Here is a 26,901-nt window from a genome sequence, read left to right on the forward strand (position 1 = left end):
ATGGATCTGCTGTGAGAAGGTTTTGGCCTAAGTGTTCTACATGAGCCACTGGGACACCATGAAAATGACATAATGACATAAAGTTGGTCTTTTTTTGTGGTGGGATGACAACTAAATGTGTTGTTGTAAGTTTCCTGTACAGTTGACAGCAGGAGAATACACTGTTTACTGTCTAAACCAGACTTAGAGAGGTTTATCCAAGCATTTATCTCTAGCAGGTTAGACTACTGTCTGGAACAAACTCCCAGAAAGCCTCAGATCGGCTGAAACACTCAGTTTATTTAACCCTTTCATGCATACTGGTCACTCCAGTGGACAGTTCTTCTCCAGCTGTTCTCTTGTATATTAATGGGTTTTTTAATTTCACATCAGCCAACACAGCAGAAGCATATGCATCATCCCAAACACTTCAATTCATACCATTACTGTAACTTTACTGTTCTTGAAAAATCTGATCTGCAGTAACATGTTTTATTGTAAATCAGTTGCTAACTGTTATTAGACTAATTAACAGTTTCTAAAAAAAAAAAAAAAAAAGTTTTTTTTTTTTTTTTTTTCATATCTCCATGAAGTGAATAATAACTACTATTAGGGTATGTTAAAATGTGAGTAATAGCAGCTTAAAAAATGTTTTTATTTCCTAATTTTCACACAGTATATGACTTTCTGATGATGGTTTTAAATACTTTTTTTTTTTTTGCTTCAAAAATTAAATGTATGGTGTCCAGCTGAGTGGGTATTTTTGTAACTCCATGAAAAAAAGGTTCATAAAAAAAAAAAAAATAAATAAATAAATAATCAATTGCATTTTTTTTTTCAAGCCTAAAGAGGAATAAAATCACTGAAGAAAAATATATTGACTAATGTTCTCATAATTCATGCATGAAAGGGTTAAATCCAGGTTAAAGACCCACCTGTTCTCAGCTGCATTTGAATAGAGTTTTTATTCAGAAGTTCAGATCTGCACTGTTTCTTTTAAGCTTAAAGTTTTTTATCTATTTTATCTGTGTATCTCTTTTTTTGTTTTTGTTTGTTTTTCCTCATACCTATACTTTTTATTGCTTCCCTGTTGTAATGCTTTTAATGTTTTATGTAAAGCACTTTGAATTGTCTTATATAAAGGAATATAAATAAACCTGCCTTGCCTTGCCTTACTGTAACGGCCTCTCTAAACCAGCTGTCAGACAGCAGAGGTCCATCCAGAACGCCGCTGCTCCAGTCCAGACTAGAACCAGGAAGTACGACCACTTCAGTCCTGTGCTCAGATCTGTGCACTGGCTCCTGTGGCTCAGAGAACAGACTTTAAAACAGCTCTGCTCGTTTATGAGTCTGTCCATGGTCTAGCACCAAAGTACATCTGGGACATGTTGGTCCCATATGAACCATCTGGGACCTGAGAACCTCATGGACTGGTCTGAGAACCTCATGGATTGGTCTGAGAACCTCATGGACTGGTCTGAGAACCTCATGGACTGGTCTGAGAACCTCATGGACTGGTCTGAGAACCTCATGGACTGGTCTTTTGCTGGTCCCAGAGTCAGGACTAAACAGGTGAAGCTGCGTTTCAGTTCTATGAAGCTAAACTCTGGAACAGTCTTCCTGATGACGTGAGACAGACCTCTACTGCGACTATGTTTCAGTCCAGGCTGAAAAAAGTTCTGTTCAACTGTGCATAGAACAACTGAAAGGGTTCTATCTGCTCTCTGAGCTTTTACTTTATTTTAATTGATTATTATTTATGTTTTATTGATTATGTTTTAATCATAATTTTGCGTTTTTACTTTATTTTAACTGATTATTATTTATGTTTTATTGATTATTTTTAAATTGTAATTGTGTGTTTTTACTTTATTTTATTTGATTATTATTTATGTTTTATTGATTATTTTTAAATTGTAATTGTGTGTTTTTACTTTATTTTAACTGATTATTATTTATGTTTTATTGATTATTTTTAAATTGTAATTGTGTGTTTTTACTTTATTTTAACTGATTATTAGTTATGTTTTATTGATTATTTTTAAATTGTGATTGTGTGTTTTTACTCTATTTTAACTGATTATTATTTATGTTTTATTTATTATGTTTTAATCATAATTTTGCGTTTTTACTTTATTTTAACTGGTTATTATTTTTGTTTTATTGATTATTTTTAAATTGTAATTGTGTGTTTTTACTTTCTTTTAACTGATTATTATTTATGTTTTACTGATTATGTTTTAATTTTAATTGTGTGTTTTTAACCTGTCTCTTTTCCATTTTTGTAAAGCACTGTGAATTGCCCTGTGTAGGAATTGTGCTATACAAATGCATTGGCCTTGCCTTGCCTTGCCTATAAGTACGTGTATTGCCTTTTAAATGACCTTAGCTGCCCAAAAGCTGATGCAAATTATTTCCAAATGCAAATCAAGGGCCTCGTAGTAAATATTTGGTAAAAAAAAAAAAATATATTTGACTTACAGGCTGCAACCAGAGATGAAAGTGTGACTAAATGTTTGTCTGTTGAGTTAATCCAGTCAATTATATGACAAACTGCAATTTACACCAATTATTTACATGTATTGATGGGATTAGTGGATCAACAGGTATTAAACATTTGCATCAGTAGATGGTTTTGGTCAGATGTTTGGGTCTTTTTGTGTTAAATCAGTTGCAACTTGATCTTTCAGGCCTCCCCTAAACTCTGTATTTGCAAAATCTAGAAACTCATTCTGACCGTTCATAGGAGACGAGAACTGCATCCAGCCTCATTCAAATGTAGTAGCTTGTTCCACCCAGTTTGCCTCTGTATTTGCATTTAGATCCAAGTGCTTGAAAAAACACACATGATGCAAGAATCAAAAACACTTTGAATGAAAGCCAAACCAAACACTTCATCCATCTTGCCTCCAGTGTCACTTGCACTGCTCGGTCATGGTCGTGGAGGCTTTTTGCATAAATTGGCGGTCACGTTTCTGTCAAATGTAGCTCACCACTAGTGTCTGACTGTGGTGTGAATGAATAATGGGCTCATAAAGGGCATGGCAACTGCTATTTTGTCTTAATCACCTTTGTTTATTAATGGATTTGCTCTGTCATTAGTTCCTTGTACACCAAAGATGTTTGATTTTTTCCTTCTGCTCAAAACAAATAAATGAATAAACGAGTGAATGAATGAATGAATTAATTAATAGTTTTGCTGCTTGAGTGTTAACAAACAAACCAAACAAACCAAAATTAGTAAGACGTTACTAGTAAGTATCAGTCATATTATGGCATAGTGTATAGATATGATTAGACTAGGAAGGTTATTATTGTTATTAATTATATAAGGAGAAGGGGTGGAGTTTATAAGTTGTACTTCTTCTCACTCCTTTTCGAATATGTATTATATGTCGTATGTTTAAGTGTTTTGTTTATTTACAGGGTGGGGAAGCAAAATGTACAATATTTTGAGGCAGGGATCGAAAGACAGTGTATGACCAGTTAGTTTATTGAAAGTCATGAGAATTTATTTGCCACAAGAAAATGTCCATAATAGAAAATGTTTTTCTTCTATGTGTCCTCCTTCTTTCTCAATAACTGCCTTCACACGCTTCCTGAAACTTGCGCAAGTGTTCCTCAAATATTGGGGTGACAACTTCTCCCATTCTTCTTTAATAGTATCTTCCAGACTTTCTGGTAATAGTTTTGCTCATAGTCATTCTCTTCTTTACGTTATAAACAGTCTTTATGGACACTCCAACTATTTTTGAAATCTCCTTTGGTGTGACGAGTGCATTCAGCAAATCACACACTCTTTGACGTTTGCTTTCCTGATTACTCATATGGGCAAAAGTTTCTGAAAAGGTATGGATAATAGTGTTAGGTATGATTATGACATCAGTATATGTTTGGGTTCAAAACAATTGACGTAGTGCCTGCTGAGAAAAAACAACTACATGTTCATTGTAAATTTTGCTTCCCCACCCTGTATTTTCTTGTGTTTGATGTTCATGTCTGAAATAAATACATCAATCAATCAGTCAATCAATCAATCAAAACAAAAACAATAACCCTTGCCTTCCTTTCGGGGGGTGGGGTAATAGGTAATAAACACAAATATCCTCCTGACACCCAGTAAGTAAACATTTCCACCATTTTACGGTAAATAATTGCCTTAATTGGAAACAGCATGACGCAACAGATACTTTTTTTTTTTTTTTATATAATGTCCTTTTCAGCGGACATTATGTAATTTTTTTTTAAATTTTAACCCTTTCATGCATGAATTATGATATCCTTACCCAATATATTTTTCCTGAGTGTTTTTATTCCTTTTTAGGCATGAAAAAAACAATGCAATTGAGTTTTTTTTTATTTATTTATTTTTATTAAGAAGTTAGAAAAATGGCCACTCCATGTATTTAATTTTTGACGCAAAGAAACATGTATTTGAAACCTAATATCAGAAAGTGATATGGAAAACTATGCAATAAAAACATTCTTAATGCTGCTAATCAGATGTTTTGTCACAATTTAACACACTCTAATACTAGTTATTATTCATTTCATGGAGATAATACGCAAAAAAAACAAAAACAAAAACAAAAAAAAACCTGTTTACAATTGAATAAGAATTAGCAATTGATTTACAGTAAAAAAAATAAAAAAAATTAAAAAAACATGTCACAGCAGATCAGGTTTATCAAGAACAGCAAAGTTACAGTCATGGTATGAATGTCAGTGTATGAGATGATACGTCAGTGTCCACTGTGTCGGCTGATATAGAACTAAACTAACAAAACCCATGAATAAACAAGAGAACAGATGTAGAAGAACTGTCCACTGTAGTGACCACTGTGCATGAAAGGGTTAAAGTAAAGCTGTGAAACTCTCGTCCACTACAGAGGACAAAAATGCATGGCTGGGTCTCAAGAGGATATAGATAGTAAGATGCAGAAACCCCTAATCGTGAATGTCAGTAACAGCTGTCAGTCACCAGGGGGCGGCATAGATCTATAAATCTGTTGTTTAAATGTCTGTGGTAAGTGGTGCAGCTGGGGAACCTTCATCAGATTAGTGATTGTAAAGATGAATCATATCAAATTAGCAAATGTTTGTTAATTCTAAGCATGATTAGAAACAATACTTATCAGCAGAATAAATAAATAGAGCAAATATTGGAGTTTTCCTGTTTTTGTATGAATACAACTTTGAGTTCTGCCAACATTTGCCCCATAACTTTTCTGATTCTCACTCCTGCCTTAAAACTCTTGCCTTCTGTCTCTAAAACTCCTCACTTAAACCCATCCCAGCAGCAGAGGGCATGATGGGAAACTTTGCCACAGATTTCCGGCCACATTAAATCTGCTCAAACTTGTTGTACATTCTGCTAGAGTCGACCTCTCCACACCACGCAGGGGTTTGTACGCTATGTGTGCATAAGCAGGAATACATAAACAAGTCCACAGGAAGTCTGGGGGATTTTCATGGCAGTGTTTACTGTGATCGTCCTGATACGAATTCACAATGACGGGGAAAAAATCACTGCTCTGACACTAAAAGCAGCACAGAATCACCTTAAAAATCTGCTGGTTCAGTAAGAATGTACCTGCAGTTCCGACGATTTACTCATATCTGTCAAAAAGTAAGACTATTGTGTTTTGTGTTATCCTGTTTTCCATGCAAATGTCATCTACTATAGTGGTAGAAACTTTTATTTACTTATTATATAAACATGAATGTTGGGTTTTTCTTGTTTGTTTTTGTATCCATGACTATGATTTTAAATGTTCTACCTCTAAATTTCTAAAATATTTTTCATGTTCTGACTGTAAATAATAACACTGGTCAACAACAAATTTATTGTTTAAGTTTTTTGAGCTGATTTAGGATCATTTTGGTGTGCTGAATCCAAAAATCACATTCATTTTGCTCAATCAGGTCATGCTACATGTTGGCTTTTGAACATTTGTGCTTACATTTATGGGCATTTTCACATCATATGATACAAAATTCTTTCATATTTCTTGCAATAAACAAGTTCTGAAGGTTTACTTTTGCCAATTTATGATTAATGTTGTTTTTAATATTACAGGTGAATGAAATGGCTTCGACTAGAAGATCTTGCAAAAATAAGCCTGACGTATTCTGCTCCATCTGCGGTGAATACACCATTGTACCGAACAGGAATCAAGTGATCAAATGATTTTTTTTCTCTTAAAACCTATTTTGGGTGGGAACTATATAAAAAATCAACTGATAAAGTCACAAAAATGTAATCAATTGTGTGAGAAGATCAAATTTTCAAAATCAAATTAGCAAAAAAACCTGACCTGACTGAGAAAAACAGATGTCATTTTTGGATTTAGCGGTGCAAAATGGTCCGAATTCAGTTGAAAAAACCTCGACAACTTGCAAAAAACATTTTTTTGTAACCCAGTGTAATTTTCTACAACAACTAACCATCTACATTCTTCACATCTCACTTAAGAAGACACCCCCCCCCCCCCCGCTATCACCACCAAAAATTTGTTCCTTGTGGCAGTATCAACATTTCCTGAAAATTTCAGCAAGATCCATCTGTGACTTTTTGAGTTATCTCGCTAACAGACAAACAAACAAACCAACCCCCATGAAAATACAACCTCCTTGGTGGAGGTAATAAACATGACCATTTAGGGGTAGAACACTTAAAATCATAGTCAGGAATTTTAAAAAAAATCAATGTTGAGAAAAAAAAAAAAACTCCTGTGATGCATTTTTGAAGCAAAGATAACAATTTAAACTGGAAAAGCACTCGGAGAGTGCAGACCTCCACTAAAGCAGATCAGTGCCCCCCCCCCCAATACCAAGTTGAATTTGTGAGGTTGTTAGAGTCCTGTGGTGTTGATGCAGGAGATCAGTCTCCCAATAGAAGTGGGTGGTACTCTGACTGGAGGAGAACTCAACTAATTAAATGAAAGTCCATGTACGACTTCCAATCAGTGATCAATAGTAATGATACTGACATCTGTAACCATTTCCATGTTATATGCCATCAATTCAACCATTCAATATCACTGGTCTACAAGGAAAATACTTCCAGAATAAAAGTAATGAAATGTTACCACATGAGAGTCAGTGATAAAGAAAAATCCAGTCAAAAATGCTGGTTGGCTGAACTTTCCAAGATACAGCCTGGGGTCAAAATGTGAAATTCAAGAATTAACGAGAGAATGGGTTTGACTCCAAAGGAATATTTGTCTCAGAGCTACAAGATCTACTTCCAAACACTGTCTGCACATTAGAATACATTCACTTTACAGCCTCTATTTAGTGGAAGATTTATAAAACTATTCTATAAATGTACATAAACCAATATATATGTGGAATAACACTTAATCATATACCTTGAAAACATCAGCAAACCGGCACTTTTGTCATTTATTTTCCAATTAATCTTATTAAAATACGTAACATTTAGCACATTTAATGTCTGAAGCAAATCATTTCTAAAAAATTGTAGACCAGTGTTATCAACTATTATAAGTAAAGGCGCATTTTTGACTAGAAAAGCACCTGGAGAGCGCAGACCTCCGCCAAGGCAGATTAACCCCCCCTCCCCATCACCACTAAAATTTAATTCTTTCTTCCTTGTGCCAGTATCAACATTTCCTGAAAATTTCATCAAAATCTGTCCATAACTTTTTGCGTTATCTTGCACACAGACAAACAAACGGACAGACAAACCCAGATGAAAACATAACCTCTGCCGTTTCTTGGCGGAGGTAACAAAACTAACCAATGCAATAATATTACCCCAATACAAAACTATAGGGATGTCTGATAATATCAGCCCACTGATATTATTGGCCCGATATTGGCATAAAAATGTAATATCGGTGAATATCGTAATTGTTTTTTTTGCCTTTCATTAAAACCGATAAAATAATGCCTTGATTTCACCGGCATTTACCAACGCGTAAATGAAACACTGTTTGTAGCTGAAAGAAATGTGCAGTTTTCAAAACTGTACAGTAGAGTTGCCACACTGTAACAGACTCATGGAGGGAGGGAGAGAAAATAAATAAATATGGTATTTTTTCCACAAGTTAAGTTGAAGTATGTGTTCTTTGCGCAGACAGTGTTTACATTTTGAAAGCCTTGTTGCATTTGAGAATGCATCCAATGGGACATCACAATAAAATTAGGCATGATGTGTTAATTCCATGACAGGAGATATGTGATGTTACCTAAAATTAGTTTAACCCTTTCAAGCATGAATTACGAGAACCTTAGTCAAGATTTTTTTTTTTTTTTCTGGAGTGTTTTTATACCTCCTTAGGCATAAAAAAAAAATGCGATCGAGTTTTTTTTTTTTTTTTCATGGAGTTACAAAAATGTCCATGCATTTAATTTTTTTAAGTAACGAAATATGTATTTAACCCTTTCATGCATACTGGTCACAACAGTGGACAGTTCTTCTCCAGCTGTTCTCTTGTATATTCACAGGTTTTGCTGTTTTGGTTCCATTTCAGCCAACACAGTGGACGCTTATGCACAATCCCATACATTAACATTCAGACCATTACTGTAATTTTGCTGTTTTTGATAAACCTGATCTGCAATAACATGTTTTAGTGTAAATCATTTGCTAATTGCAATTAGACTTATAAGAAAAACAGTTTTCTTACAGGTTTTTTTTTTTTTGCATATTATCTCCATGAAGTAAGTAACAACTAGTCACATAAGATTAGCTGCATTGAAAATGTCTTATTTTATAACTGTCACACAGTGCATCACTTTCTGATATACATGTTTCTTTGTTTCATGGTTTTTCTAACTCTACGAAAAATACGTTTATTATAAAAATTTCAATTGCATTGTTTGTTTGTTTTTCATGCCTAAAGAGGAATAAAAACAATCAGCTAAAAAATCTTGACTAAGGTTCTCATAATTCATGCATGAAGGGGTTAAAACCCAATATCAGAAAGTAAAATGAAAACAATGAAATAGAAACATTTTTAAGGCTGCTAATTTGATGTTTTCTCACATTTTACCATACTCTAATGCTAGTTATTACCTCATATAAAATGCAAAAAACAACTCTTTTTGTCCAACAAATAACAACTGATTTACACTTAAACATGTTACTGCAGATCAGGTTTATCAAGAACAGCAAAGTTATAGTAATGGTATGAATGTCAGTGTATTATGGGATGTTGCATAAGTGTCCACTGTGTTGGCTGATATGGAACTAAAACAACAAAACCTATGAATATACAAGAGAACAGCTGGAGAAGAACTGTCCACTGGAGCGACCACAATGCATGAAAGGGTTAATATCCCACATATATCGGCAGCAGTATCGGTAGATATCGGAATCGGAAATTAAGCGTTGGACAATATCTGCATATCAGTTTTTGGCAAAAAAGCCAATATCGGACATCCCTATAAAACTATATCATGGTTTTAGTCCTTATTGTTTTGTATCCCAGACCCCTGTTAGAAAAGAAACACCTGAATTCAATGTGTCCCAATACTTTTGTCCCTATAGTGTACTTGGATTCTACTATTAGCCTTGTTATTGGTGCAGCAGCATTCCGCCAAAGTCCGGTGAAGTCTTCCACACATGCAGGGACACAGTGGGAGGCGTTGGCGTGCACCGTCCCACCCCTCTACTTGTACGCACATGCCTCGTCTAACCTTCATCCAGGCTCTTCACCGGCTCTCAGGAATGTTTTGGGTAACTCTTCCCTGCACACGCACAAGAGCCTGAGTGTGTGAGCGGTCGGCCACTGAATGCATTTGTTTGACCTATGACCTCGTGCACAGGTGGGACCGCTCAAAGGTGGGCCGCTACCCCGTCCATATCTCAGGAATGAGGAAATGTTTGCATTGTCAAACGCTGAAAGTGCAGTTTACAATGTGGCGCACACATAAATCCCATCAGCGCTGAAACGTGCCTGTTCGCCCTCCAACCTCATTCTTCATGTCAGAGCTCATGTTGACTTATTCCACATCTATCACAGTTTGCACGATTAGAATGACCTGAGTTGTTTGGGATCCACGTGAGGAGTGTTTATGTTCACGCAAAACCTCCTAACACACACACACACACACACACACACAGAGCCAGTGAAAGGGCTGGTTTCTAAGCTGACAGATGTCCTCCGAGGAGCTTCTCAATCTGCACGTTTTATGATCTACAACAAACTGAATGGAAGGTCACTGAAGTACATCTGACCATCTGCACAGTTAGAGGTGCATCAGACAAAAACACTTCACTGTCTGGACACTTTACTGACGGTAAAGTGTTAAAGTCCTCTCCACCAGTGTTGTGCAAGTGACTTCCCAAATGCCCCCCCCCCCCCCCCTTTTTTTTTTTCTTCTCTTTTTTAAATTCAATTTTATTTTACTTTCTTATTTATTTCAATAATTTTCTTGTTTATATATTTGTTGTATGATTTTGCGCTGTTCACATATCAATACTGGATCTGCATGGGGTAGGACTGTGGGAGGGAAAAAATTAACCCTTTCATGCATGAATTGTGAGAACCTTAGTCAAGATTTTTTTCTTGAGTGTTTTTATTCCTCTTTAAGCATTAGAAAAACAGTGCAATTGAATTTTTTTTTTTTTTATTAACCTATTTTTTGTGTAGTCAAAAATGTCCACTCAGCTGGACACCGTGCGTTTAATTTTTGAAGTAAAGAAACCTGTATTTAAAACTCATCATCAGAAAGTGATATACTGTGTGAAAACTATGAAATAAAAACATTTTCAATGCCGCTAATCTGATGTTTTCTCACAGTTTATCTACTCTAATACTAGTTATTATTCACTTCATGGAGATAATATCCTCCTGAGACCCAGGAAATTGACAATTTTAGCTTTTTTAAGACTAAAAAATTGTCTTGATTGGAAACTGCATAATGCAAGTTTTTTCAGATACATTTTTAAAATAATTTTTATTGACTGATTGATTTTTTTTTAATGGAATGTCCTTTGCAATGCACAGCATTTTAGTTAAACTGTCAAACTTTTGTCCCCTATAGAGGACACATTGCATTGCTGGGTCTCAGGAGGATATGCAAAAAAAAACAAAAACAAAAAAAACAAAAACAAAAAAAACAACTTTTTGTTTCAGAAAATGGTTAATTACAGTCTCATAACAATTGGAAATTGATTTCCACTCAAACATGTTAGTGCAGATCAGATTTATCAAGAGCAGCAAAGTTACAGTAATGGTCTGAATGTCAGTGTATGGGATGGTGCATAAGTGTCCACTGTGTTGGCTGATATGGAACTGAAACAATAAAATCCATGAATATACAAGAGAACAGCTGGAGAAGAACTGTCCACTGGAGTGACCACTATGCATGAAAGGGTTAAAAAAAAATGAAAGAATGGAAGTCTTCTCTGTCACATTGCTCTGTCATGTTGTTTTCCGTCTGTCTGGTAGAGTTTCATACCGTCCTCCACATACAATTATTATAGATCATTCATTTATTAAGACATCCTTAATGGCGTATAAGACACGTCACTGCAACATCATTGTGACGCTTTTGAGGCTACAGGAGCTGAAACTAGTACAGCAGGTAAACGAACAGCGACCCCTGTCTGATAAATTAATTATCTACAATAACTGTCGTGGTGTTGCCTGTGAAATTACTTCCAATAAAGAAAGTCAATAAAAAAAAAATTTTTTTCAAAAGTTTCTTCCCAACTGTAATACATTACAGATTACTTGTTACTGTTGTTTAAAAGTAATTCATTACCTTACAATATTACTGCCTGGCATGTCCGCCCCCCCATACAAGAGAGAGAAGAGCCTTGGAATGCATAAATGTGTGCCCCAAAGTACGTGTGGACAGATAGCTCTGCAAATCTGCAAAATTTACAAAAAAAAAAAAAAAAAAGAAAAAATTACACTGAAAATATTCCATTATTATACAGTAATGCATTACTTTTATAACACGTTCCTCCCTCCTCACACCAGTACTGTCTGAACCAGTCTGAACTTTGAGTTAAATAATGTCCTGTCAGGATGTTTTCATTCTCATCTGATGAATGTGGAAGAGCGTGGTCACCTACAACCTCAGTTTAAAGGACGGAAACACAAATATTTTGGAGTTAGAATGAAACTTTACAAGTGTGATGGATTTGAGGAGACATCGCTGCTCGTCCACTGAAAATGAGAAGTAACTTGGACAAGAGGTGAAGCTTCACAGTCCAGTTGGAATTCTGCTTCTTCATACTTTTGTCTGTATTCTCTGTAAATGTAACCAATTGAAAATGAACAGTCAGTAGATTGTAAAAGTTCAGCAGGAATGTGTCTGAGATGTATAAATATCTTAATTACTACATGTAAAACTAAAATAAAAATGCCAGTAACACTTGGATAGATTTAAAGCATTGTTCACTGTAGGCTTACATACATAATGATATATAATAACTATGTTTTGTGCACTGAAGGGACGGTTTCTGCACAAACAGCCCCAGTAGATAGAAACCAAATATTCAGAAATTCAAGTTCGATTTTTTTTTTTTTTTTTTTTTTTTAATAATTTCATTGTTTTCAATTTTTGGTTTCAATTTTTTTTTTTTTTTTTTGGTCACTATTTTTCTTTTTTTTTTCTTCGTCTTTTTTTTGCAGTGTGACAGTCCATACCATTTAATGTTTGTTTTTGTTCAACCCTTTGAGTTTAACTATAAAAATCCCCTGCACATTATAAGCACTGCTCACTACAGGCTTACATACACTGGATATTAATATGTAATAACTAAGTTTTTTGCAGTGAAGGCACCTTTTTTACAAAAAAACAGCCCCACTAGAAAGAAACCAAACATTCAGAAATTCATATTTTTACACTTCTTGTTTAATTTTTTTTTTTAAAAAAACAGCTTCATTGTTTTTCAATTTTTGTTCAATATTTTCTTTTTTCCTTTTTTTTTTTTTTTTTTTGCAGTGTGACAGTCCATACCCTTTTTTTGTTTATTTTTGTTCAACCCTTTGAGTTTAAGTATTAAAATCCCCTGCACATTATAAGCACTGCTCACTACAGGCTTACATATACTGTATATTAATATGTAATAACTGTAAGTTTTTTTGCAGTGAAGGGACCTTTTGCAAAAAACAGCCCCACTAGAAAGAAACCAAACATTCAGAAATTCAAGTTTTCACACTTTTTGTTTAAATTTTTTTAAAATAGCTTCATTGTTTTTCAATTTTTGTTCAACATTTTTTTTGTTGCTATTTTTCTTTTTTCTTTTTTTCTTTTTTTCTTTTTTTTTTTTTTCTTTTTTTTTTTTTTTTTTGCAGTGTGACAGTCCATACCCTTTTTTTTGTTTATTTTTGTTCAATCCTATGAGTTTAACTATTAAAATCCCCTGCACATTATAACCACTGCTCACTACAGGCTTACATATACTGTATATTAATATGTAAAAACTGTATGTTTTTTGCAGTGAAGGGACCATTTTGGCAGAAACAGCCCCACTAGAAAGAAGCCAAACATTCAGGGATATGAAAAAATTGTGTTGTATGAAGAAAACTCAGCTGGATTCATTAGAACTACAAAAGAAGTAGTGAAAAATGAAAGCATTTAAAGGTGTAAGACATGAAGTCAGAATCTAGAAATACACACATTCCTCTTCTCTTTGTAAAAAACCCAAAAGGACAAAAAAAACCAAAAACAAACATCAGTACAATCCTGTCCGTGTTGTGTCTGATCAGTTATCTGTAATTAAAGCTGTCACTCTTATATATTTAATCTCCTTTCTGTCTGAAAAACGTCTGTGATTCGCACAAAGAAAGTATATAATTAAAGGAAACAGGAACACTGACGTCATCCATCGGCGTCTCCGGTTTTAGCAGTAGTTTGCAATTTGGCCATCACCAGGTTGGATTTTCGGAGCCAGAAGTCACCATATTTGGACAGAAGGGGCGGAGCTATGGGAGCCTGAGGCGTCAGAGGTGAGTTATTATGAACCACAACTACAGTGGAGCTGCCTGTCAGAGAGAAATTCAGTCATTGATTCATTTCCTGAATCAGTTAATCCTGTGGGGGTCATATGGGGGGGGGGGGGGGGGGGTGCTACTTCACCTGATATTATTCAGGGTCTGAGGTCCTTGTACCGTGGATTTGACAAAACATCTGTCACAAGGTACATTTTCTACAGCCTGAAAACAGAGGCTAGATGAAGTGGCTTGTACTGTCACAAATGTTCAATTCCAATATCCTGAAAAGTGAGTATGGAATGTTTGCAAAGTGATGCTAAAAACTATGAAGGACCACAGCTTTTGTTAAAGTCTCAAGTTTAAAGTTTAAGTTGTATTTATTAAAATCAATTATTTGACAAAAACTTTCTTTTCTTATATTGAGAAGCGGTGCAAATCGTCTAAAACAAGGAAAACAGTCCTCGTACTCTGATGTTTTGCAAACCGTTATTTTAGTTGGTAGCTAGGTTGATATTAGCATGAATACGTCACTGGGACAAAATTCGATATATTTTATTAAATTCAGATTACTTTTCTGATTAAAACAATGACTGACAATAAAAATGGTCAGACTTGTTCAATTTTGAAAATTTATTTCAACTTTATTTTTGAAATTTTCTTCAGCTTTGTTTTTTTTTTTTTTTTCTTCAGTTTTGGTTTTCAGTGGTTTTTTTTGTTTGTTTGTTTTTTAGTTTTGTTTTCAATTTACTCATTTTTTTCAAATTTTGATTTAAATTTTCCCCAACCCTTTTTTCAATTCTTGTTTTCAATGGCTTTTTTTTTTTATTTTTGTTTTCCATTTTTCATTTCTTTCAAATTTTGTTTTAAAATTTTCCCCAATTCTTTTCTCATTTTTTGTTTTCAATTTTTTGCAGGGTTTTTTTTTTCTTTTTTCAATTTAGTTCAATAATTTCATTGATTTTCTTTTTTCTTTTTTTTTTTTTTTTTTTTTTTTTACTTTTTTTGTGCTTTTTTTTTTTTTTTCTTTTTTGCAGTGTGACAGTCTATACCATTTTTTTTTCTCCAAACCTTTGAGTTTAACCTAAAAGTTCCCAGTTCAAGTATATCATAATTGTGTTGAACTTTTTATTTATTTATTTATTTATTTATTTATTCATTCATTCATTCATTCATTCATTCATTCATTCATTTATTTATTTATTTATTTATTTTATTTTATTTTATTTTATTTATTTTTTTTTTTTTTGTACATATTGAACAGACCAGGACTGAAACTAGGAGCAGAAAACAGAGCTGAGGAGGATGAGGAGGGTCACAAAAGAGTCATAAAACAGAAATGACAGCAGTTTGGCTGAACCCTTTAACAGTTTGACAGCTTACAAATGTGTGTCTGAGGAGGAACATGTCAGGTTACGACTGATGAAGATGGAAACCAGTGGATTCATCTTGAAGTCAGTGGGAAATTGCGCTTATGATTTTAAAAACCTGCGACAAGGAGGGTTTTTGCTGACCTCTGTTTCTTAGAATCTTGTGAAAATGTGCAGAAATGAAAATGAAAGAGGATAAATGTGACTATTTTTAGACCGAGGTCACATATCGTTAGGTCTCTTCACCAAAACATCTCCTTTGGACCAGCTTTTTCTCTCTGTTGTTCCTTTCCTTATCATGGTTTCCTTCTTCTTCTTTTCTTCTTTTCCATTTCGTGGCCTTTCAGCGCTGCAGGTTCGTCAGATGTAGGTCAGAGATTGTCCCACTCCAGATACTTTGGATATCCACACCTGAACACACAGAGAAGTGAGATCAACAAAGCACTTAGAGATTACATTTCTCCAACAAAAGCCTGTTTGTTCAACCACAAAATAAAGGATTACATCCTCAGCTGAATACATGACTGTGAATAATGTTTGTTGACTTTTCTAATAGAAGTAGGAAAATGTATAGTCTACCGAACAATAATACTCAGCCTAGAACTTCCACCTCAGGTAAACACCAGAAGAGTCGACAGATTTAACATGAAGGTGACTCATAAAACACATGTGGTATCACTGCTGCAGGGATTTTTATTCTCAGTCCTCTGGTCTCAACAGTTTCGTACCATATGAATTACACTGGTCAACAAAGTTATTGTTTCAGTTTTTTGAGCTGATTTAGGATCATTTTGGTGCTGAATCCAAAAATCACATTCATTTTGCTCAATCAGGTCAACTTTCTGAACTATGCTACATATTGGCTTTTGAACATTTGTGCTTACATTTATGGGCATTTTCACATCATATGATACAAAATTCTTTCATATTTCCTGCAATAAACGAGTTCTGAAGATTTTACTTTTGCCAATTTATGATGAATGTTTTTTTTAATATTACAGGTGAATGAAATGGCTTCGACTAGAACACAGGTGTCAAACATGCGGCCCGTGGGCCAAAACCGGCCCACCAAAGGGTCCAGTCCGGCCCGTGGGATGAATTTATGAAATGCAATAATTACACTGAAGATTTTAACAATCAATGATGTTCAAATAATTTTAGGTCAATTCAACCTAAAGTGGGTCAGAGCAGTAAAATACTATCAGAATAACCTGTAAATAATGACAACTGAAAAAAAAAGGAAAACTACACAAAAATGTTTACATTTACAGACTAGCCTTTTACAAACAAAATATGAATAACCTCAAATGTCTTAAGAGTAGTATGTGGAGTTGTACCAGTATTCTGCCTGTTACTAAATGTTTGGTGTATTTGTAGATCCACTGTGATCTGTAAGTTGTAATGCACAGGTATAAATGATAAACTAAGGTGTAATATTTTTTAAAATTATACTTATTTTTCTTAAGAATTTCCAGGTTCATATTTGTTCATGTTATGTTCCAGTACAGTTCATAGATGGAAACAATTTAATTACGGAATTTTACTTTTTTTCAGTCAAAAACATAGCAAAAACTTTGGAGTTGACAACATTATTTATATTATTTTACTGGTCCGGCCCACATTATATCTTATTAGACTGGATGTGGCCCCTGAATTAAAATGAGTTTGACACCCCTGGACTAGAAGATCGTGCAAAAATAAGCCTGACGTATTCTGCTACATCTGCGGTGAATACACCATTGTACCTAACAGGAATTCTGTTAAAAAATGATTTTTTTTTCTCTTAAAACCTATTTTGGGTGAGAACTATATAAAAAAATCAACTGATAAAGTCACAAAATGTAATCAATTTTGTGAGAAGATCAAATTTTTCAAAATCAAATTAGCCAAAAAACCTGACCTGATTGAGAAAAACAGATGTCATTTTTGGATTTAGCGGTGCAAAATGGTCCTAGTTCAGTTGAAAAAACCTAGATAACTTGCAAAAAACATTTTTTTGTAACCCACTGTTATTTACAGTATTTTATTGTAAATCAGCATTTCCCAAACTTACAAAAATATGTCATTAATTACCATGAATCTACTCTTTACTGACTTCTCTGTCTCTAGAGTTTTAGTTTTAAAGGACTCATATTTGTCTAAACCCACTTTTCTTAGTCTGTGGTTCATTTATTTGTGTATTTGGACCCTAATAGTTCATACAGTTTGAATTTGAACTTAATTTCTTCTCAATTTGTTACGTTTATAACTAGTTACATCACGACATTTGCACATATAAGGTCCAGACTTCTGAAGAACATTTCTCCAGTTCAACATAATTGTTTGTCAGCAGCAGCGGTTGTAGTAAAAACTGAAAACATGTCCAAACTTCAAGCTAATAACACTGGTCTACAATTTTTTAGAAATGATTTGCTTCAGAGATTAAATGTGCTAAATGTTACGTATTTTAATAAGATTAATTGGAAAATAAATGACAAAAGTGCCGGTTTGCTGATGTTTTCAAGGTATATGATTAAGTGTTATTCCACATATATATTGGTTTATGTACATTTATATAATAGTTTTATAAATCTTCCACTAAATAGAAGCTGTAAAGTGAATGTATTCTAATGTGCAGACAGTGTTTTGAAGTAGATCTTGTAGCTCTGAGACAAATATTCCTTTTGAGTCAAACCCATTCTCTTGTTAATTCCTGAATTTCACATTTTGACCCAAGGCTGTATCTTGGAAAGTTCAGCCAACCAGCATTTTTGACTGGATTTTTCTTTATCAGTGACTCTCATGCGGTAAAATTTCATTACTTTTATCCTGGAAGCATTTTCCTTGTACCCCAGTGTTATTAAATAATTTGGTTTCCGGCTTTATGTTATTATGAACAAATATAATATGATTTACATAAACACATAATACAACTAGAAAAGCACTTGGAGAGCGCAGACCTCCACCAAGGCAGATCAGTCCCCACCCCCATCACTACCAAAACTGAATCATTTGTTCCTTGTGCCAGTATCAACATTTCCTGAAAATTTCATCCAAGTCCTTCCATAACTTTTTGAGTTATCTTGCACACAGACAGACGAACAAACAACCCCCTCTCCCCCCCCAAAAAAAAAAAAAAAAAAATTAATTCGGATCCTCAATCTTCAATATCTTGTAGAATCTGTTGGGAACTTATTTTGTATTTTTTTTTTTTTTTTTTTTACCAAGCACGCTGACCATTCATTGTGGAGTTCCACATACATATGTTAAAATTATCCCGATCTCCCAATGATAAAAAATCCTTTTAAAAATTCCTGGATCTAGACAGTGATCCGGATCATTCCCAAAATGTAATCATTTGTTACTCATCCCATTTCAGACATTTCCTGAAAATTTCATCAAAATCCGTCCATAACTTTTTCAGTTATGTTGCTAGCTAACCAACAAACAAACAAACAAACAAACAAACCCTGTCAAAACATAACCTCCTTGGCGGAGGTAATAACACATATATGTAAATACATATTTATACCAAGTTTGTTTATAAGTCAAGAGAATTAACCTTGTTTTACAACTATAAAACATCATGAGCTCATTTTGGGACGCTCGTCTTGACTCACACAAATACTGTACATGGTGCGTTTATATTTTTGCTCAGTATTGATGTCAAAGAAAAGCTGAAAATACATGAACACATGTGTCTGAGTGTTTAGAGACCCTCACACGCCTTCAGGGTTAAAGTGGATGAGGTTTCAGCACATATCAGTCAGCGTCACCACTTCAAAGACGAGGTACGATTGTGTGTGTGTGTGTGTGTGTGTGTGTGTGTGGTTGTGTTTGTCTTTTGTTGACCCACAGAAGAGCATATGGCATCCAACACAAAGCCTGCACCAGCTCCTATCAGTACTGACACTGGCCCACTCCTCCTGTCAAAGGTGAACACCAGGACGCCACCCCACAGCCCCGCCCCCCTTCATTTACAGCCACCGTCCTTTCATTTTCAGATGGGGTCCTTTCACCTGGAGCCGGCGGCAGCTGGAGGACCTGATCTGAGAGGGAGGCAGCACTGAGGAGACGACACTGTAAAAAAAACCTCTATAATTTAACAGAATATTCACTGTTTATTTTACAGATTTGTCCTGTATTTTTAAGATACAGGAAAATATCAGTGAAATAACAAAAACAGACTGTGATTTTACACGTCAAATGGAAAATAACACAAAAAAACTGGAACTGTGAATAACCATAAAATTTCCATTTTTTAAAAGAAATGTTTTCTTTTTTCACAGAAAAATACAGTTAAAATATATTTGCAAATGTATCATAATTTCACAAATATCTCTTTTCTATTCATGAAATTAAACTGTTAATTTAAAGTTTAATACTTTAAAAATTAAAAAAAAAAAAAAACAGATAAAATTACTGACAATTAACCGGAAAAGAAGTATTTGTTCTGTCAGTTGAACCACACTTGTTTGTTAATTGACAAATATCTTGTGTAATTACAGGAGGTTTCACAACAAAAATGTTGAATAAATGTATTTTTGTGAATGTATAACATGTATAAGCACTGATAAACTGTCCAAATACAGTTTTTATCAGTGGATTGGACAACTGAGTCTCACTGAAAATTATTTATATATGTATTTATAGGTAATTTGATTGTTTTAATACATGTAAATATTCTTTATTAAACATTAAAAGTAAAAAAAAAAAAAAAAGTAAAATCTCATGTAAAGTTAGGGCAAAAAGCTGTATTTTAATTTTGGAAAATTACCGTATTTTTACGAGATGGTTTTTTTCCGTTATTTAACAGTATTATTTTGGTGCCCCAGCTGCCGGAATATTACCGGTTTGTTTACAGGTTTTTTTTTTTACAGTGTAGTCCTGCCTGGGCTGCACATTAACTACTAATTACACTATGGCAAGACCAGATAATGCCGTTTATCTCACCAAAACACCTATTATGTGATTTACATAAGCCCACACTGGCTTTGGATGCATCTCGGTGGAGAAAAAAAATATTTTCAGATGAAAAAAAAAAAAACTGCCTCAGGAGACATGGAGGGTCTCACATTCAGGAGCTTCAGAGTTTTACGTGAAATCCTTCAGTGACGACTGATTTGTGTGAAACATTCCAGTGTTTCTGCAGCTGGGAGTGGATGTGCGGCAGCAGGTTGAAGTGTGATAAGTGCACCCAAGGGCATTCACTGAATCTGTGGAGGTTCTGTGTGAGTGTATGCAAATGTGGGGTGGTATGGGGCAAGGTTCCAATAGTTTTGGATTCTTCATTATTGTTTAGTTTTATTTAGTTTTAACTTTTTTTTTTCTCTAATTCAGTTAATTTTAATTCGTTTTTAGAGCAGGTTTGCTAGTTTTATTAGTTTTCATTTTTTTTCTAAAAGCTTAATTTTAGTTTAGTTTTAGTATTAATTTTAGTTTTGTCGTCTCTTTTCTCTTCTTCTCTGTGGTCGTATTCAAATAAATCCCAGACAGGACTCTGCTGCTTTCTCCCAACTTTAGTCTCCATGTTTCCAGGTAGAGTGGGGACCAGAAGACGACTGGAAACCACAAGTGAACACAAGTGACGGACCAAAAAGTGTCATATGGTGCCGCTAGCTAAAATTGCTAGAGCGAAATAAATCACTTTTGTATCAATCCGACATTGGCAAAGATGAAAACGAAGGGAATTTTATCCATAATTTTTATCCTGTCTTAGTTAGTTTTGTAAACACACAATACAGTTTCAGTTCGTTATGTTGTTTTTCTTTTAATTATAGTTTTTATTTATTTCAGTTAACGAAAATGTTTTTTCAATTCTAGTTTCCGTCATTTCGTTGGTTTTCGTTAACGATAATATCCTTAGTATGGGGGTTGCCATTGGTTCTGGGGGGGTGAGGTTTATACTTTGTGTGTCACAAAATCTTACATCATAAAATGTGAATTTCTTTCTTTTTTTGTATTGTACTTCTGGAGATGCACAATGAAAATATATAAAAAAAAAAAACTGAACAGAAAAAAAAAAATAAGTGTATGCAAATTCAACCCAAAGAAAGAACATTGCCATTGTATTATCTATACGCTTCTGTGATTCTCAATAAATGAATAACTGGAATAGAATAATTCCAATTCCAAAAAAAGTATGAAAAATGTAGATAAAAACAGAATGCAACAATTTGTAGTTCTCATAAACCTGTGTTTTATTCACAGTAGACGATAGAAAACAGACAAAATGAAGAAAAAAACTATTAACATTTAGAACCTGATGGCCATAAATGTTAGAAGAGGAGCAAAACAAGGCTGGAAAAGTAAGTGGTGCTAAAAAGGAACATCTGGACGAACATTTTACAACTAACTGTGTCAACTGGCAATACGTCAACAACATGATTCAGTATAAAAATAGTATCTTCGGGAGGCAGACTCTCGTAAATGTTGGTAGAGATTCATCAAGCTGCAAAAAAACAGTGTCTAGAAACTATGGAACAATGTTAGAACAATATTCCTCAGAAAACTGTGAAGGTGGATTTACTCATCATCTACAGTAAATAAAATAATTAGAATAGTTCTAGAATATGGAGAAGTCTGTGTTCTCTAAAACAGGTCAGTCTTGAAATACCGATGAGGATTTCACCAAATATACACCAGTGATCAAAAACATGTAATAACTTTAGAGCCACTAATCCTATCAATCCATGTAAATAATTGGTGTAAAATACAGTTCTTCATCTTTTCATGGTCATCAGATATGACCCGTTTGGACGTTCAGAGGCTCCGTAGTTACCGTGGAAACACCGTCATCTTCTACAACATTGATTCACCGGTAAAACCCATGGAGTTGGATCAATGACAGTGGTTCTAGACACTTAGTTTATGTTCAGTTAATGATATATTTGCTGAAAAATCACTTTCTCAAGTTTTCTCTGGTTTTGGTGTGACACCCCTCAAATGTAATCTCAGCATGATGATTAACCCAGAAAGACCCAGCGCTACTTTTGTGTCAGTTCCCAAATGAATTTTCCTCTATTTCTACCTTTCTTAACTGATTTATTACTGACTGTTTTTACAATATTATCCTCTGTATTTTGCATTTTTTGGTGCAAGTTATGTATTTTCCTATATTTATTTCACAGATCATGTAGACGTTCATGAAAACTCAGATTAAATTCAAAGTTAATTTTATCAAAACAGAGAAAACATTCAAAGGTTATTACGTCAAAATAGAGGAAAAACTGAAGAAAAAGGGACTTTTCCAGCAAAGATGTCGATAATTGATCATAAACCCAGTGTGTCCATCCACTGTCACTGATCCAACTCCATGGGTTTTTACTGGTGAATCAATGTTGTAGAAGATGACGGTGTTTCCATGGCAACTACAGAGCCTCTGAATGGGTCATATCTGATGACCATGAAAAGACGACAAACTGCATTTTACACCAATTATTTCCATGCATTAGTAGGATTAGTGGATCTAGCGGTATTAAACAGCTGAATATCTGTGATGGTTTGTGTCACCAGTGACAGTTTGGGTCTTTATGGGTTTAAGTATATGATTAGTAAAATAAATAACTGAAAATATCTGATTTTCACTGAAAAAGCTAAATGGAAAGGGTAAGATTGTGACAAATGGTGACAAACTTAAATAGAGAAACATGCATTTGGGAACTAACACAAAAGTAGCACTGGGTCTTTATGGGTCAAACAAAGAACCCACACAAGACTGGATATCAATATTGGATATGAAAGGAGATAAAAATGGGGTCACAATTCAGGAACCAGGAATGTGCGGTTTTTCATTTTTATTTTATTTTATTGTATTGCTGTTTTTATTTTTTATTTTACTGTATTTCAAATTTCATCTTATTTCTTGCACTTCAAAAATTCTATGTATAATCAAATATTTTAATGTGCGCTGCTTTTATTTTTATTTTATTGTATTTCTCTCACATTTCATCTTATTTCTTGCACTTCAAAAATTCTATGCATAATCAAATATTTTAATGTGCGCTGTTTTTATATTTATTTTTATTTTATTGTATTTCTAATCAAATCTAAATGTATTTTAATATTGTATTTTTTTCAATCAATGTGAAGCACTTTGGGCTACAATTTCTGTATGAAAGGTGCTGTACAAATAAAGTTTATCATTATTATTATTATTATTATTATTATTATTATTATTATTATTATTATTATTATTATCTATCATCTTCTTGTCCTCAAGCAGCACTGCATTAAAACCAGACAGGACTCTAATGGAGGTCACTGCATGGACTCTAGAACACTGCCATGGACTGTTATTATTACTATTATGATTATTATGATTATTATGATTATTATTATTATCAGCGCTCAGTTCAAAAGTCTGCATCTGTGATGGTGTGGGGGTGCATTAGTGCTGTGGACTGAGCAGCTCGGACATCTGGAGAGGCACCGTCGATGCTGAAAGGGACATACAGGTTTGAGATCAATATGCCCCATTCAACCAGTGTCTTTCTCTGGGCAGTCCTTTCATATTTCAACAAAGCAACAATAAACCACATACACTCTGGAATTTGTATTTACTAAAATGCTTTAATTACAATGTACTTAAATGATTTAAGTTTTATGACATTACTATAAAATCTTCAGTATAGTCGACTAATTTGTAGACATGGTTGAAATTATGAAGAAGTTTCAGTTGAATGGATTTAAATCACTCAGTTTTAGTCATGACCACACCTTTTTATCTGTGCATTGCATTGTGGGTATTGTTCATGTTGTTGAAAATGTGTTATTTTTCTGTGCAGGGGTTCAGCGGGGTTGTGGTGTTAGTGTTCATTTGGACTTAATGTGTGTATGTCAGTGTTTCTTGGCCTTTTTGTGTTTGTTTTTGTATTTTTGTAGAGCTGCACCATGAGTCAGAGACATAGGCCCAACAATGGCTTTACTGTTCAGCTCTGTTTGTTCATTGTAAAATGAAAATTATAGTGTCTAACAATGTTATAAAAACTTTCTGTACTAGTAAATTACATCAAGTAAATTTCCATTTACGCTACAATATAGTAAAATGAAGAACACTTCAAAGTGCTCTGCATTGCAAAAAATATCAATATAAATTATTTTGATTTTTAGCAAGATGAACTTATATGAAGTCTAGTGATTATACAAAGCTATTGACATTGTAACAAATTTTAAACTAAATTAACTTGACATTTAGTGTGTTGTACTGAAAATAGCAGTTATATTCAAATTAAGCATTTAAGTTTAATACACTCAAGGTTTCATTACTCATTACTTAACTTTTTTAAGGCAACGAATCACCTGAGATTTTTTTTTAAGTAAACTCAACTATCCGGTCTTACAGTGATACTTCATGTGTTACAACAGCATGTAATAGAGTCTGGGTTCTGAACTGGCCTGTTTGTGGTCCAGACTGTTCACAAACGGAAAATATTTGGCAGATCATGGAACAAAAAAGATACAGCAAAGATGACACAGGACAGTTGAGCTGCTAGAATCTGATATGAGACAACTGTACAGTATTCCAGATATTTATCATTGTTAAAAAAAAAAAAAGATAGAATGCTAAACAGTAGTAAACATGACCCTGTTCCAAACATTTAGAGGTGTGGTGCTGCCATGAACCTAGTTATTATTTTTTTATCCAGACAGTGCATTTTCTCGGTTTAAACTTCTTTATATTCTGTTATATTTCTGTAAATTAGGTCGGTATATTTGAGAGTGCAGACCTTTACCACAGGAACAACAGTCCTGTCTTTACTCTCTTCACAACATTATTAAACCATAAACAAACCACTGACTAGTATCTGTATTTGTTATAACGTGTAGCAGTTACCATTCTATGATAAAAACTAGAAAAGCAGCAGACCTCTGCCAAGACAGATCAGTGCCCCCCCCCCATCACCACCAAAATTTAATCATTTGTTCCTTGTGCCAGTATCAACATTTCTTGAAATTTTCATCCAAATCCGTCCATAACTATTTGAGTTATCTTGCACACAGACAGACAAACCAACACCAACAAAAAAAAACATAACCACCTTGGCGGAGGTAAAAAAAGCAGACAGGTTTGGCAGATATTTGTGGATCAGCTCCAACGTTTTATGCCCATGCCCAACCCTTCCACCAAGTTTCATGAACATCGGTGCAGTAGTTATCGATTAACCCTGCAGACAGAATTACCTCTTTTGCAGAATTATGCTAATGAGAGTGTTTGACACAGTTTTCCATAAAAAAAGTGTAATAGTTCATTGTTAAAAGCAGAGAGAATGCTAAACATGACCCTGTTCCAAACTTTTAGAGGTGCATTGCTGACATTAAACACATTTTTTTAAAATCAAGATGGTGCATTTTCAGTTTAGACTTATTTATGTTGTGTTATATTTCTGTAAATTAGGTTGGTATATTTGAGACTGCAGATCTTTGCGACAGAAACAACAGTCCAGTCTTTTACTCCTTCCACAACATTATAAAAACCATAAACAAACCACTGACTACAATCTGTATTTTGTATTTAAAGTGTAGCAGTTACCATTCTAAGATAAGAAAAAAAAGTTTAAAAAAAATAATAAAAATAATAATAATTATAATAAACAGGTTTGGCAGATATTTGTGAATCAGCTCCAACATTTTATGCCCATGTCCAACCCTTCTACCAAGTTTCATGAACATCAGTGCAGTAGTTATAGATTAATCCTGCAGACGGACAGAATGACCTCTTTGCAGAATTATGTTAATGACAGTGTTCAGCAGAATTTAATAAAAAGTGTAATAGTTCATTGTTAAAAGAAGAGAGAATGCAAAACATGACCCTGTTCCAAACTTTTAGAGGTGCATTGCTGCCATGAAACTTTTTTTTTTTTTTTTTAATTGAGATGGTGCATTTTCTCAGCTTAAATTTCTTTATATTCTGTTATATTTTTGTAAATTAGGTTGGGATATTTGAGAGCACAGACCTTTACCACAGAGACAACAGTCCTGTCTTTTACTCCTTCCACAACATTATTAAACCATAAACAAACAACTGACTAGTATCTGTATTTTGTTATAAAGTGTAGCAGTTACCACTCTAAGATAAGAAAAAAAAAGTACAAAAAAAAAATAAAAAGGTTTGGCAGATATTTGTGGATCAGGTCCAATGTTTTATGCCCATGTCCAACCCCTCCACCAAGTTTCATGAACATCAGTGCAGGAGTTATCGATTAATCCTGCAGACATACACAGTTACCTCCTTTGCAAAATGATGCTAATGACAGTATTTGACACAGTTTTCCATATAAAGTGTAATAGTTCATTGTTAAAAGAAGACAGAATGCTACACATGACCCTCTTCTAATCATTTAGAGGTGTGTTGCTGCCATGAAACTTTTTTTTTTACTTGTTTTTATTAAGATGGTGCGCAGACCTTTACCACAGGAACAACGGTCCAGTCTTTTACACCCTCCACAACATTAATATAAACCATAAACAAACCACTGACTAGTATCTGTATTTTGTTATAAAGTGTAGGAGTTACCATCCAAAAAGCGAAAAAAAAAAAAAAAAAGAACAGGTTTTGTAGTTATTTGTGGATCAGCTCCAACATTTCATTTTTCATTTTTCATTTTGCCCATCCCTTCCACCCAGACAGACGCAACAGTTACGTCTTTTGC

This window comes from Sphaeramia orbicularis, chromosome 5 (genome assembly GCF_902148855.1).
Source record: "Sphaeramia orbicularis chromosome 5, fSphaOr1.1, whole genome shotgun sequence".
Lineage (NCBI taxonomy): Eukaryota > Metazoa > Chordata > Actinopteri > Kurtiformes > Apogonidae > Sphaeramia > Sphaeramia orbicularis.